The sequence below is a fragment of the Lissotriton vulgaris genome, chromosome 2_1, assembly GCF_964263255.1.
Source record: "Lissotriton vulgaris chromosome 2_1, aLisVul1.2, whole genome shotgun sequence".
Taxonomy (NCBI): Eukaryota; Metazoa; Chordata; class Amphibia; order Caudata; family Salamandridae; genus Lissotriton; species Lissotriton vulgaris.
The window spans coordinates 457,339,451-457,352,219 of NC_141687.1; positions in this window are offsets into that span (position 1 = coordinate 457,339,451).

Consider the following 12,769-nt stretch of genomic DNA (forward strand, 5'->3'; position numbering starts at 1 on the left):
CTGGGGCTACTGGGATTCTACCACGTTACAAACTGGCGAAAACAGTTTCCTGAGCAAACTGTTTTGGCTAACCCAGTGTGTCTCTGCCAGTATATGCCATGATGAGCTAGATTTACAACACTTAGAGGACATAATTAAGTCAGCCTGACACTATTATGGATTTCTATTTGGTGCTGTCCTGAATCAACGAGAAATATGGACATTATCACAGACTGTTTCCCACGGACAATGCATACTGTTTTCAGTGGCTACTGTACATTAAGACACATCTGTATCTAATTAATTGCCATGAATACTTTGATAACCCACATTCCCTCATGAGGAACTCAAAAGTCCATATTAATCTCATAGCTGCAGCTGTTATTTCGGCGCAGTGCTGGGCGTTCGAAAGAGTTGGCGGGGCCGTGTCGGCTGTTGAACGTTTGCAGCACCAGCCAGGTAGTGCTCCGAACGTTCAGCGGCCTACGGCAGCAGCAATGGGGTTAAAAAGGAGCTGGCAGCCATTCTGGCAACCAGCAGAGAAGCTAGGCAAAGTGGTACGGTGCAGGCAGTTCAGTCACGGCTGGCACAACTTATGGGTGGGGGGCAAGGATAGTAATAAAAAAAATATTTAAACTTACCTTTGGCTCCGGTCCAGCGTCGTGTTGCATCTCCTCTCTCTGTGCCTTACAGGAAGAAGGCAGCCTACAGAGAAAATGCAGAGTGTGCATGACTGATTTGGTCAGCACTGGGGCCGACAAAACAGTCAGCGCCCAGAACAGTGGGAAAGCCACTCCTCTCCTGCCTGGAGCAGAAACACCCACCACCACCCGCCCCTAACTATACCCTGCTTTTGGATTTCTTGCAGTGCTAGAAGCAGAACCATAAAATGGTATTTAAAAGCAGTGGGGCAACGCTCCTCTGCCCACGTGGAGGAGCCGCCCCTGGGTGCAGGTCAGAACCTATGTTTTATTATGGATAAGCATGGGCGGAAAATCCGTTACGCTCGCGGATTTTGCGGATTTTCGGTAAATTCGCAATCCGCGAGATCCGCGAATTTCCCGCAAAATCCGCAAATTCGCACGCAGCGGATTTTTTTTCTTGGTGATACAATTTTGCTGCGTGCGGTGTAAGTTCGCAATTGCGAACTGGTACAAAACCCTCGCGAACTGGCAGAAATCCTTGCGAACTGGCAGAAATGCTTGCGAACACAAAAAAAGCATTCAGCAGGTTCAAAAGTTCAAACTCATCATTAGTAACCATTCCCTGTAGTGCTTCCTGACAAGGGCCCCTCCAGAGTTCAGTTGCTAGTTGCAACAATTATATGACCCTGCTCTGACCCTCACAGCAGGCTCATAGAATAGCTACAAGTAGGCCACAAAGGTCCTGGAAAAAAAATTGCACTGCAACAGAAAGCAAATTACAGATAAGGAAGCAGGTGCCAGACTGGAATTTTAAAACAGTGACACATTAATAAATCAACCCCAAATTAATTCATGTCAGTTGAAGCAGGCAGGTGTGCTTGCTTTCCCCCCCTCATAATCTACAGTGATGATGAACCAGAGGGTGGCATTGATGCACCAGAGGATGGCATGGGTGAAACAGAGGGTGGCAGGGGTGAAACAGAGGGTTCTGGGAACCTGTGATGATGAACCAGACGTAGAAACAACATAATCGTGACCGTTGCGAGCCGACATGTAAGTTCGCAATTGCGAACTGGTACAAAACCCTTGCGAACTGGCAGAAATCCTTGCGAACTGGCAGAAATCCTTGTGAACACAAAAAAAGCATTTAGCAGGTTCAAAAGTTCAAACTCATCATTAGTAACCATTCCCTGTAGAGCTTCCTGACAAGGGCCCCTCCAGAGTTCAGTTGCTAGTTGCAACAATTATATGACCCTGCTCTGACCCTCACAGCAGGCTCATAGAATAGCTACAAGTAGGCCACAAAGGTCCTGGAAAAAAAATTGCACTGCAACAGAAAGCAAATTACAGATAAGGAAGCAGGTGCCAGACTGGAATTTTAAAACAGTGACACATTAATAAATCAACCCCAAATTAATTCATGTCAGTTGAAGCAGGCAGGTGTGCTTGCTTTTCCCCCCCATAATCTACAGTGATGATGAACCAGAGGGTGGCATTGATGCACCAGAGGATGGCATGGGTGAAACAGAGGGTGGCAGGGGTGAAACAGAGGGTTCTGGGAACCTGTGAAGATGAACCAGACGTAGAAACAACATAATCGTGACCGTTGATTTTGCGGATTGCGAGTTCGCAAATTCGCAAAATTCGTGAACGCCAGATTCGCAAAATTCGCCCATGCTTAATTATGGATGACTTTTAGTATAGAGCCCTACCTGCCTATTATTCCCAGCAAACAAAGGTACTATTTTGTGAGATTTCATCTGACTATGGCTCCCCTGCTGGTTGCTTATCCATCTAATGCCCATCGCCCATCCTGAACTTTAAGTGAATATGGGGAAAGGTCCAAAGTAGCACCAACAGGTCACCTCGGGCGGCACTGGGGCGGCCAAGTGCAGAGGTTCTTTTCAGCATCGGGTTCCCAATACTATCCTATGGGGATTGATCTGGTTGAAAAGAGGCTGCAGGCTTGGACTAGGACGCCAGTCAGTCTGAGCCACAATGAGGGACTCCAGTCTTATGATGCATGGGGACACCTTTGGCCCTATTCTCCATGAGTGAGGGGCGACGGGTGCAGAGGTGTCTTCAAGCATCGGATTTTCATCAACCTCTCGTGGTAGATGGGGCCAACAGATAGAGGCTGCAGGTGGTGTCAGGAAGTCCACAGTGGGCAATTTCAAGGTGCGCATTGTCCCTGGAGGCCTGGTGGACCACGCTGGCACCGCTGGCCCACTTCAGCTCGGGCTAGGCAGCATGGGGGTAGTGGGGCTTTTTGGTGTTGGGTTTTGTCATCTGGAGTCCTCCCAGGTCTTTTTGGGTGTCTGCAGGATACAGGGAAGCAGCTCCGCTACTCCACTGGAGTTCCTGAGTCTTGGCAGAAGTGCTGGCAGACCTCCCAGGCTTTAGGAGGCACATCAGCTTGCAGGATAAGACAACTTGGTGCAATCATCGGGAACAGCAGAGAATCCAGCAGGGTTGGCGCTAAGTCTGTTGCTTTTCCCACAGTTCTTGCTTTTTGCAGCTCTTCAGTCCTTCTTTTTCTTTTGGTCAGCAGTATTTAATTTCCTGGTGCCAGGGCTCCCCTCAATACTGAATTCAGGGGCATTATGGGAATATAGGGTAGAAGGCAATGGGCTATTTAACCCTGGAGTCACTACGTTCCCTATATGACCACTTCCTGAGGGACATAATGTAACATAACATAGCAGAACATAACCCTGTTCCAGAGATCCTATATTTGTCATCACCAAGATGGTCACTTCTGAAAAGTCACATGCACGTCAGGTAGCCCAGTTCAGTGGTGGTGCTCGCCTGAGGGTGGTCACACCTGTCTTGCCGAGCTAATTGTCCCACCCATCCGGGTGCCAAAGGGCTCAGACCGTTTGGCCCTCACATGTAGCATAATGCACCATGCCTTAGGCTGTAAGGCCTGCTGTAAGGGCAACTTACCTACACTGCATGCAGTGTCTGCAGGTATGTCAAAGAACAAGGGTGGTTAGGCCCTATGGGAAAGAGGGTAGGTAGGGCCAATATAATGAAAAAACGGGGGATTTTTACCTAAGCCTCTACGGATAAATTCAAACACTGAATGTTCTTCGGATAAACACAACTTTATTTGTTTACCCAGACAGTCGATTTTGTCTTTGATTTATGTCAATTTATCTTATCTTTTTGTACACAGAAAAAGAAGAATGCCATCAACCTCACATATTGCCATATGTGAAATACATTACAAATGTGTGAATATTTACAAAAAGTGAGTAAAACACAAAAATATGTGAAAACATTTAAATCACAAAGTGCTCATGATTATACCAAAACATGGACAATGAATTAACCTTCAAATTTGAAAAAAAACACATCATTTCTCAGTACTAAGGCTCAAGGGTGAGCGCTTTTTGCATATGACCCCTGGCCATTCAAACTGACCAAATCAGAAAAGCTGAACAATTCAAATACATCAATCGTTTCAAATTCAAATGTCAAATACACAATAAATGTCAAAAATAGAAAGCCGACGCGTTTCGAATGTTGTTCGCTGATTCACAGGATTCTCATCAGGGCAGTATAATTCTAGTCCATGGACACTATTTATAAAACAAAAGGGGAAAGTTTGTTTTAATTAAAATACTCCTCAAGCCATTTCTTGTGTTAAATAGCATGGCGGGAGGCAGCATACCTTGTGTGGGAATTATCCACGGTTGCATTTATTTCATGGAAGAAGATGTTCTATGCTGTGGGCCCACACTGCAACAGAGCGAAAGATTGGTTTAATTGGCATGTTCGGAGGGCAAAGAATCATTGCCTGGTTTTGAGCACAGGAAACATTGTTACCTTAGAATGTCTTAGTCCGGCGGCAGGGCTGCCTTTGTCCGGGTATGGCACACAGGCTTTGTGCCATGTTGTGTTTTCTCTTTTGTCTGCACCAAGACACACAGCCTGCAGTGGCAGTTTGCATGGGCTTGGAGAGGGGTTTCCTACGGTGGCACAATTTGTGCTGCTCCCCATGGGAAACTTCTTTTGTACCTCAGGCCTTAGGTACCAGGGATACCATTTCCTAGGGACTTACAGATCGCTAATTAGGGCAAACAGTTGCACGGTTTTAGAAAAGAGATTTGCCACTGGTTAGCAGGAACCCAGTGCACTTCCAATCAAAATCACAGAAAATACCAGGTAAAACTTGGGGTGTGACCATGTCAGCCAGGGCATTTTCCTACACATATGTTCATGTATGTTTGATGCTACTTTGCAGGAAGCTTATTTAAATGAACTCAGGGCTTGTTTTTAATGCTGTTGTGATTTTTTGTCTTGGAATTGCCTTGTTTTTATTCACTATGTTTAGTTTATAGGGCTTTTATGGTTTCACAACCGAATAACGGTTTTATACTACTACTACACTCATCAAAGTCCAGATAGTCTTAGCACCTTCTGGTGGCAAGACAATAGGCCTGAAAGTTTCTAGCTCTTAGAAATGTGAATCAAAAGCACTAGAATAATACTGGAAGCAATATTATGTTTATCATTGACTATGATCAATTGGGGGCTTCTACAGTTCAACGTTCTTATCCTTGGGTAACTCCAGAGACTGTCCCAGTTGTATCAATGCAAAAAACATAAAATATTTTATGGTATCTCCAGTGCTATCATATATCAGAAATTGTGCCTTCGTTACTCCTGCAGCTCTGGGTTAAAAGGGGAAAGCTTAGTAGATCTAATCAAGTGCTGAAGAAATTGTGTCCAAATAGCTCACCAACTAATACGGAACTGTTTCCCAATCCACAAGTTCAGGGATGCTAGTGTTTGGCACAAAAAAGTAATGTTGACGGCATCTCAAGTTGAGTGTCAGATTAACAGAGTCCATCAAGAGTTCATTGATGAGGGAGGAGAAGGACCAGGTACGCTTTGGAGGATACATCCTTTATCAATTTGTCAAGGAAGCAGGGCCAATCCTAAGGTGTGCCATGTTCAAATTCCACCAATACCCTTAGTGTGTTTCCACTTTGGGCATTTCTACACTAAAGTAGGCAGCAAAATGGTCAGTCAGTCAGGTAGTCAAATATCTTTATTTCGGTTAATTAAAACCATAAAAGCAATACACAGTTCATTATTAAACATGGATACATTATACAGGTAAAATTTACAAATATACAAATATACACATGATTGCAATTCATACGTTCATTGTTAAAACAATTAAAATCTTTGATACAACGAATAAATACTAAACCGTACAGATTCAAAGAGGCCACCCCTGTTTCCCACTGTTCTAAATACATTTTCCCAGAACGTAGTTGACAGAATATCAACCTAGTTAATTGTTCGTCTGGGTGAGTCTTATTTTGTTTATTCGCGCTGCCGCTACCAAAAAACTGGCTACACTATATGTGACCTGCACAGAATTAAGCATTTGCAAATGTAAGAGTGCAGGCCTCACCTGGACAAAGTTAAGATCTTTCAAAATTGGATATAAGAATTTTTTGCGGGCCACCAGATAGTGTTCACAAAACATCACTAAATGAAGCGTGTCCTGTGTAGAAAAACTATCACAGGTACAAGGTGGGGTATTTTCTGGGGTCCCCCACTTTGTATAGGCACCAAGCACAAGGTGAATGAGGTTGAACCTGAACCTAAGTAAAAGAAAACGATGGTATGGTTTAGTCACATATTTTAAGTAAGGTTCCATGACTGGGGAGATTGATAATTGATATATTGATCTCACCATTGGTTTACTAAGTTCGACCTCCTCCCTTTCTGTCTCCAACAGATTTCGGAAATGCAACTTAACCCACCCTACATCCTCTTCCCTGAGGCCCTGTGGTAATGAATACATGTCCGGACGCCCCAGCCTCACGCATGCCGCTCTAACATACGCAAGCCAGGGTATGCTATCCGCTTTATCCAAGGCCATACAGTCTTTAAGTATGAGGTGGTTCAGCGTAATCTCCTCATTTGTCCAGGTTTTAACCCATCGTAGCAGGGGGATCATTTTTAGGAGATCAGTAATATATCCCAAGCCCACTTCACGGTGAATTGAAAATGTAGGGGATGACTGTGGGAGTGACAGAAGAGATCGTATAAATTTGTTTTCTATGGTTTGAATGCCTGGAGATGGTACATAGCCCCAAATATCTGCCCCATAGGATGCAATTGCTAAGCATTTTGATTTATAAATGCGGATCATAGCCTCCATGGGTCTCGAACCAAGTCTTTTAGAGAAATTCATGAGACCTGTGGTGGATCTTACAACCCCATTGCCCTTGAGTTTCAACTGAGGCCCCCAGGTTCCCCTTTCATCAAAGATAACACCTAGGTAGCAGAAGAAAAGTACCCTGGAGATTGGTGTTTCATTACATCTAAAAGTTTTGATCTTCAAGGTTTTCCTGCGTGGACCAGTTACCATGACGTGGGATTTTGATGTATTGATTTTTAAATCCAAGGCTTCCATAAAGGAGCCAAAATGGTCTAGCAGTCTTTGTAAGCCCGTGCCTGTGCGTGCAAGTAGGACGGCGTCATCCGCGTACAGGAGGACTGGGATGGATGACCCTCCCATACGCGGCACGTCCAGGGTGGCTAGATTCAAAGATTTACCCAGGGAATTGATGTAGAGTGTAAAAAGGAGAGGGGCCAGAATACAACCTTGTCTGACCCCTCTCCCTGATCTGAATTGCTCAGTACATCTGCCTTCCCTTGTAACCCTAACAGAAGCGGACAAATTCTGATGAAGATCATTTAGAAAATTAACCAAAGTAATGTCCAGACCCATGTCCCGCAAAATAAGCCATAGTTTAGAGCGATTAACCACATCAAATGCGGAGGATAAATCCATGAAACCTAAATATAAAAGCCCCTCCTTCACCACTGTGTATTTACTAATAATAAGGTGAAGATTTAAACATTGGTCCATGGTCCCCCTATGTGCTCTAAAACCATACTGGAGGTCAGAGAGAACCCCACTCCCCTCAAGCCAATCCCCAAGTCTTTGTAGAATGACCCTGCCCAAGATTTTAACAGCAGAGTCCAACAAGGAGATTGGCCTGTAGCAGGCAGGGTCCCCCCTGTTCCCCTTCTTGAAAATCGGGACAATAATGGAGGTGGACCAGGAGGATGGGAAGCCTGCTGAAGGTATTGCATTAAAGACGTTAGTTAATATTTTGTACCAAAATTGTGGATACTGAATATAAAGATCAGCAGGGACCCCATCGGGTCCAGGGGCCTTATGTTTGCTTGTATCTTTAATTGCCCTTTCCACCTCGGGGGTATTAAACTTCATGGTCATGGTGTTTCGAAGAGCCGCTATAACTGGGGAAGTTGGAACCCCTGTCTCAGTTTCATAGATTTGTTTAAAGTGTTTAAGCCAACTTTCGTCTTCGATCACACAGTCCATATCTGTTTTCCCATCCTCGGTGAAAAATGACTGATTAATAATGGCCCAAAATGCTTTGCTATCTCTCAGTACGTCTGTGGATAATAGATTATCCCAGGCTTCCTCCTTGATTTGTTTCTTACGATTAGCAAGTGCAAATTTATATTCCTTTCGAAGGCTCGCCACAAGTGCCTTATCTCTAGGTCTATGTTTAAGTGCTTTCAACAAGGCCCTATGGGTGAGCGAGCATTCCTTATCGAACCATTTATATGTTTTCTTAATACCTTGTGAGCCATTCCTGGACTCCAAGTTCTTGGAGATCCTTGAGCATATCTCAACATAGGCAGCCACAACATCAGGCCCTAGTGAAGTGGGATCAAGGCAGACTGCCATCTTTGCCTCGGTTTCCTGCGCTAATGTTTTGAAGAAGTTTTCGGGGACAATCTTCTCCCATTTTATCCTCCTACCCTGCTCCTTGGTTGAAAGATCTCTTGGGGCAACCACACCTGCATCTCTTCCGGTCAGGAAACAATCCAGGTCCACGGCCAATAAGACAGGGTTGTGATCGCTAAAAATAGCGGTCACCACCCTGTATTCCCATGCTTTTGCTAGCACCCCGGATGATACAAAGATGTAGTCAATGATGGTATTTGCGTCTCTCCCAATAAATGTGGGCGCTCTGGTCTCATTATTACCAAGGCCTAGTTCGAATAGATTTAAGTTGGCAAGAAGGCTCTCAAGCCCCTCACCCTCCTTAGTATGTTCAAAGTATGGAATCCCCTCAACCGGTGATCCTCCGTACATGTCATTATAACAGTCCCCCTCACAGGGGTGAATATTAAAATCGCCCAGGATAACCATCTCTGGGACGGAAGTGCAATCGTGTTTATAGACTGACAAAAAATCTGACAGGGCAATCAGATGCTCATTCACAAAAGAGCCCTCCCTGGAATTGTAGAAGTTAATAAATAAAAAGGTTTGATGGTCCGAAATAGCCCACTCAATTATTAGCGTATTCGTAGGAGCAGATTCTATTTTTTTAAAACCCCAACCAGATTGAGTGAAAACAGTATGAGCAGGCCTCCCTTAGCTCTCCCTCTTACACCAGATACTGCTGGGGTGGAGAAACTGTGAAAGCCATCCAGTGAGAAACAGGTTGATATATCCCATGTTTCTTGGAAAGCCAATATATCGTATTGTTTGACAAACCCCTGCCAGATAGGATCTAGAGCCATAGCGGTTATTCCCGCCACATTCCAAGTAAGAATTTTACAAAATGTTTTTTGAGAGTTATGCACCCCCCTGACCTCAGCCACTACAGGACCCTTGTCACAAGTTGGATTTAGATTTAACTTCTGCATGTCCAAAATACTAATTTCCTTTTGCTGAGGGGTGGGGGAGATATTAGACCTCTGTCTAAAAGGTAAGCCCTGTATTTGTCAGTCAACCCAGTCCGTGGTTGACAGACATTCATAACGATTAGCAGTTGGGAAGTTGTAGTAATTATCATACCCATTTGCAGGCTGGTGATGGTAATATGGGTGACTATTAGGTGGCCCTGCGACAAACCCGCCTTGAAGCAAAATGGTTAGCAGGGTGTGCATTGGAGAGACACAGTGAAAAACCCCTGGAAGTAGCCTCTCCTGTTCTTGGGCAACTAGCAGCACAAATGGCCTCAGGTAAGGTGTGCTGCAACAGATCTAGGTCAAACACCCGAGCAGGGGTAAAACATCTTTAGGCAAACTTGAGGAAGGACACACCATGTGAGTTCAACCATTTATAGTAATTTTCCTTGTTCAAGGCAGCCTGCAGAGGAAGTTTGAATTAGAGTACTACAAATACTTTGAGACAGGCTACAGGGCTTTGAAGTGAGAAAATGGGCGAAGGGTGTTGCATTCAACTAGATAAATTCAACTTGATAGGGAATCTCTATCTTATAGTTCAAGAACTGTACCTTGCATAGGATATCATTCAAGTAGTACATCGACACCCAAGAATGTAACATATATAGCCAGGGTAGGCTAACAACCTTTGAAAGTGGTGGGGTGAGCGAAGTGCCCCACCGTTAACAAAAAAATAACCAAATTAAAACACTCCCTCCCTCCAAAAGCCACAGTACTTTTACTGTTTTGGTGTCATTTTGTTTAATATATTTACTCCATGTATCTACATTGGTTTGGGGTACTTCTAGTGTGGTGTTCTCACTTTATTACTGTTGCTGTGCTGCATAAATACATTACATATTACCTCTAAGTTAAGGCTCACTGCTTTTGTGACAAGCTACCAGAGGGATAAGTACAGGTTTATTTAGTAACTTTTGTGGTTCACACTGATGAGGACTGTGAATACTACTTGAGTGGGAATGTCGCCCTTCTCAACTAATAACCCAATTTCTTACAACCCTAAAAAGACAGTATTGGACCTGGCTCCCTCTGCAGGTTTACCCCCAAACATTTTACCTTTACACCTCCTATTTTCTGAATTAGTTTTTGTTGGTTTTAGGAGTCTGTGCACTATACCACTGCTGACCAATGGTAAATTGCTAATACGTTCTCCCTAAAAGCTGTTAAAATTGGCCTCCAGCTGACTGGCACATTTTATTTACATGTAGGTCCCTAGTAAAGTGGTACTACATGTACCCAGGGCCTGAAAACTAAATGCCACTGATGTGCATGCAGCCATTATTGACCCCACTCACTAAAGTAGCACTTTAAAACATGTCTGAGATCTACCATTGAACCCTGTAGTGTAGTTTTAAAACTGCCTTTTCAACCTCACATAATAAACCTTTTGTGACTCCTAGCCCTCCCTATTTAATACCTATAAGTCACCCATAAGGTGGGCCATAAAGGTCCATAGGACAGGGTGCATTTTAAAAAAAAAGTAGGACATATGTTTTAGAATTTAGCATTTCCAGGTACTGAAACACTTCTAAATGTGTTTTTCACTACTTTAAAGCCTATCCCTCCCTTTGATTAACACTGGGTTACCTTATTATACTAAATAGTTGCTAACATTTGAGTCAGAGCAGGTAGTAATATCATGTTGAGACTCAAATGACTTATAATTGAAAATCCTTTTTAATTGTAATGTCAGATTTAAATTCACAATTCTGAACATGCCACTTCTAAAATGGTGGGATTTTCTTTTCCCAACCATTTGGTGCCTGCTGCCAGTGTACTGTGTCACATGACTATGAATGGCTCTGCGGTTGGGGGTTTGTGTATTTGTGCCAGACAGTGAGACAAAGGGGACTGGGTGTAGCTAGGATGGGCCATCCTGCTGGGATGGCTGGGGGTGGAGCTGTTCACTTCTAACGTCTTCCCTCTAGCACATACAAAGGAACCTGATACCAGCATTTTGTCATTCCACGCTTCTTGCAGCTTTGGCAGGCAAAGAGAAGTACTTTCCAGAACCAGATGTGAGGGTAGGCCAGGATGCCCGCCTCATTTCACAGGCTGGCACCAAGTCCAAATATTGGACACTACAGAAGAAGGGCTGTCTTGCTCCCCAGATGACTGCGTTACTGCTTGAGGCTTGCCTTGTTCCTCAGAGGTCTGCCCTGCTGCTACAAGAGGACTGCCCTGCTGCTTGAGGCTTGCTTTGTTCCCCAAAGAGCTGCTCTGCTTCTTGAGGACTGCCCGAGTCTCTGAGAAGGATGACTAGACCTGCTCCCTTCATCCAAGCAGCTAACCTGAGTGACCCCAAGAGTAAATTAGATGACCTCTTATTAGCTACAGGGACTCAACAAGGTCCAGAGACCTCCCTGCAAGTGCCCAGCTGACCTGCTGCAACTGGACCTGCCTGGACCTGCAACTTAATCTGCCTGATTCCTGCTGGCCTCTGCTAGGGTCAGCCCCTAATCCCCAAGAGGTGTCTCTCCAGGTACCAGACCCTTGGCTGGAATCAGAGTGCACTCCTCTTGAAGAAAAGGAGAATCCTGAAGTTTTTTGCCCTTTGTAAGCGTGAATGGGCCCACTTGAGCCACAATTCTGCAGCACATGATGACTATCAATGTGAAGCTCAGGTGAATCTACTGTGACCACCAGCAATGACCGGCAACACAAGATCTGCACTTCACACTGCAGCAACAACAGCCCGAGGTGACCGCCAATGCGAAACTTAAGCAATGACTGTCTACGAAGCATGACCAGATCTTTGCACTACAGCAACCACCATGAGGGACACCAGACCTGTTCTTTACCCTTCAGCAACAACCATCCACGACACTCTCTGCTCCTGGTGGCCTCATTTGTCATGAACAGAACTCTGTCTGCAAGCTGGACTTTGAGAACATAACTTTCTCAGCAGGACTACCTTGGTACCTCAGGTGCTCCATCACAGTTGGCCTAAACCTCCCCATGTCAAGCATGGCCAGGTGACTGCGAGTGGTGTTTGTCTATTTAGGTGTTATATCTACCTACATTTTTTAAATTGCTCTAGGTCAATTGATTGGATTTTTGTCATTCTGGTATCATTTCATTGATGAAAAATGTACTCTATTTTCTCTAAATTGGTTTGGGATTTTTCTTGCGCTGTGATCTCACTTTATTACTGTTTGTGTGCGGCTCTAAGTTAAGCTTGACTGTTTTTGTGCCAAGCTACTAGAGAGTTAAGCATAGTTTATTTGGTGACATTTGTGGTTCACCCTGACAAGGATTGTTGTTATTGCTTCCACCCCCTCAACCAATAACCCAATTCCTTACGGACAGAATGCCACAAACTGCACAAAACATGAAATTGGAGGAGGAATTCCACTGTAAAGTGGGAATGAGCAGAATTTACA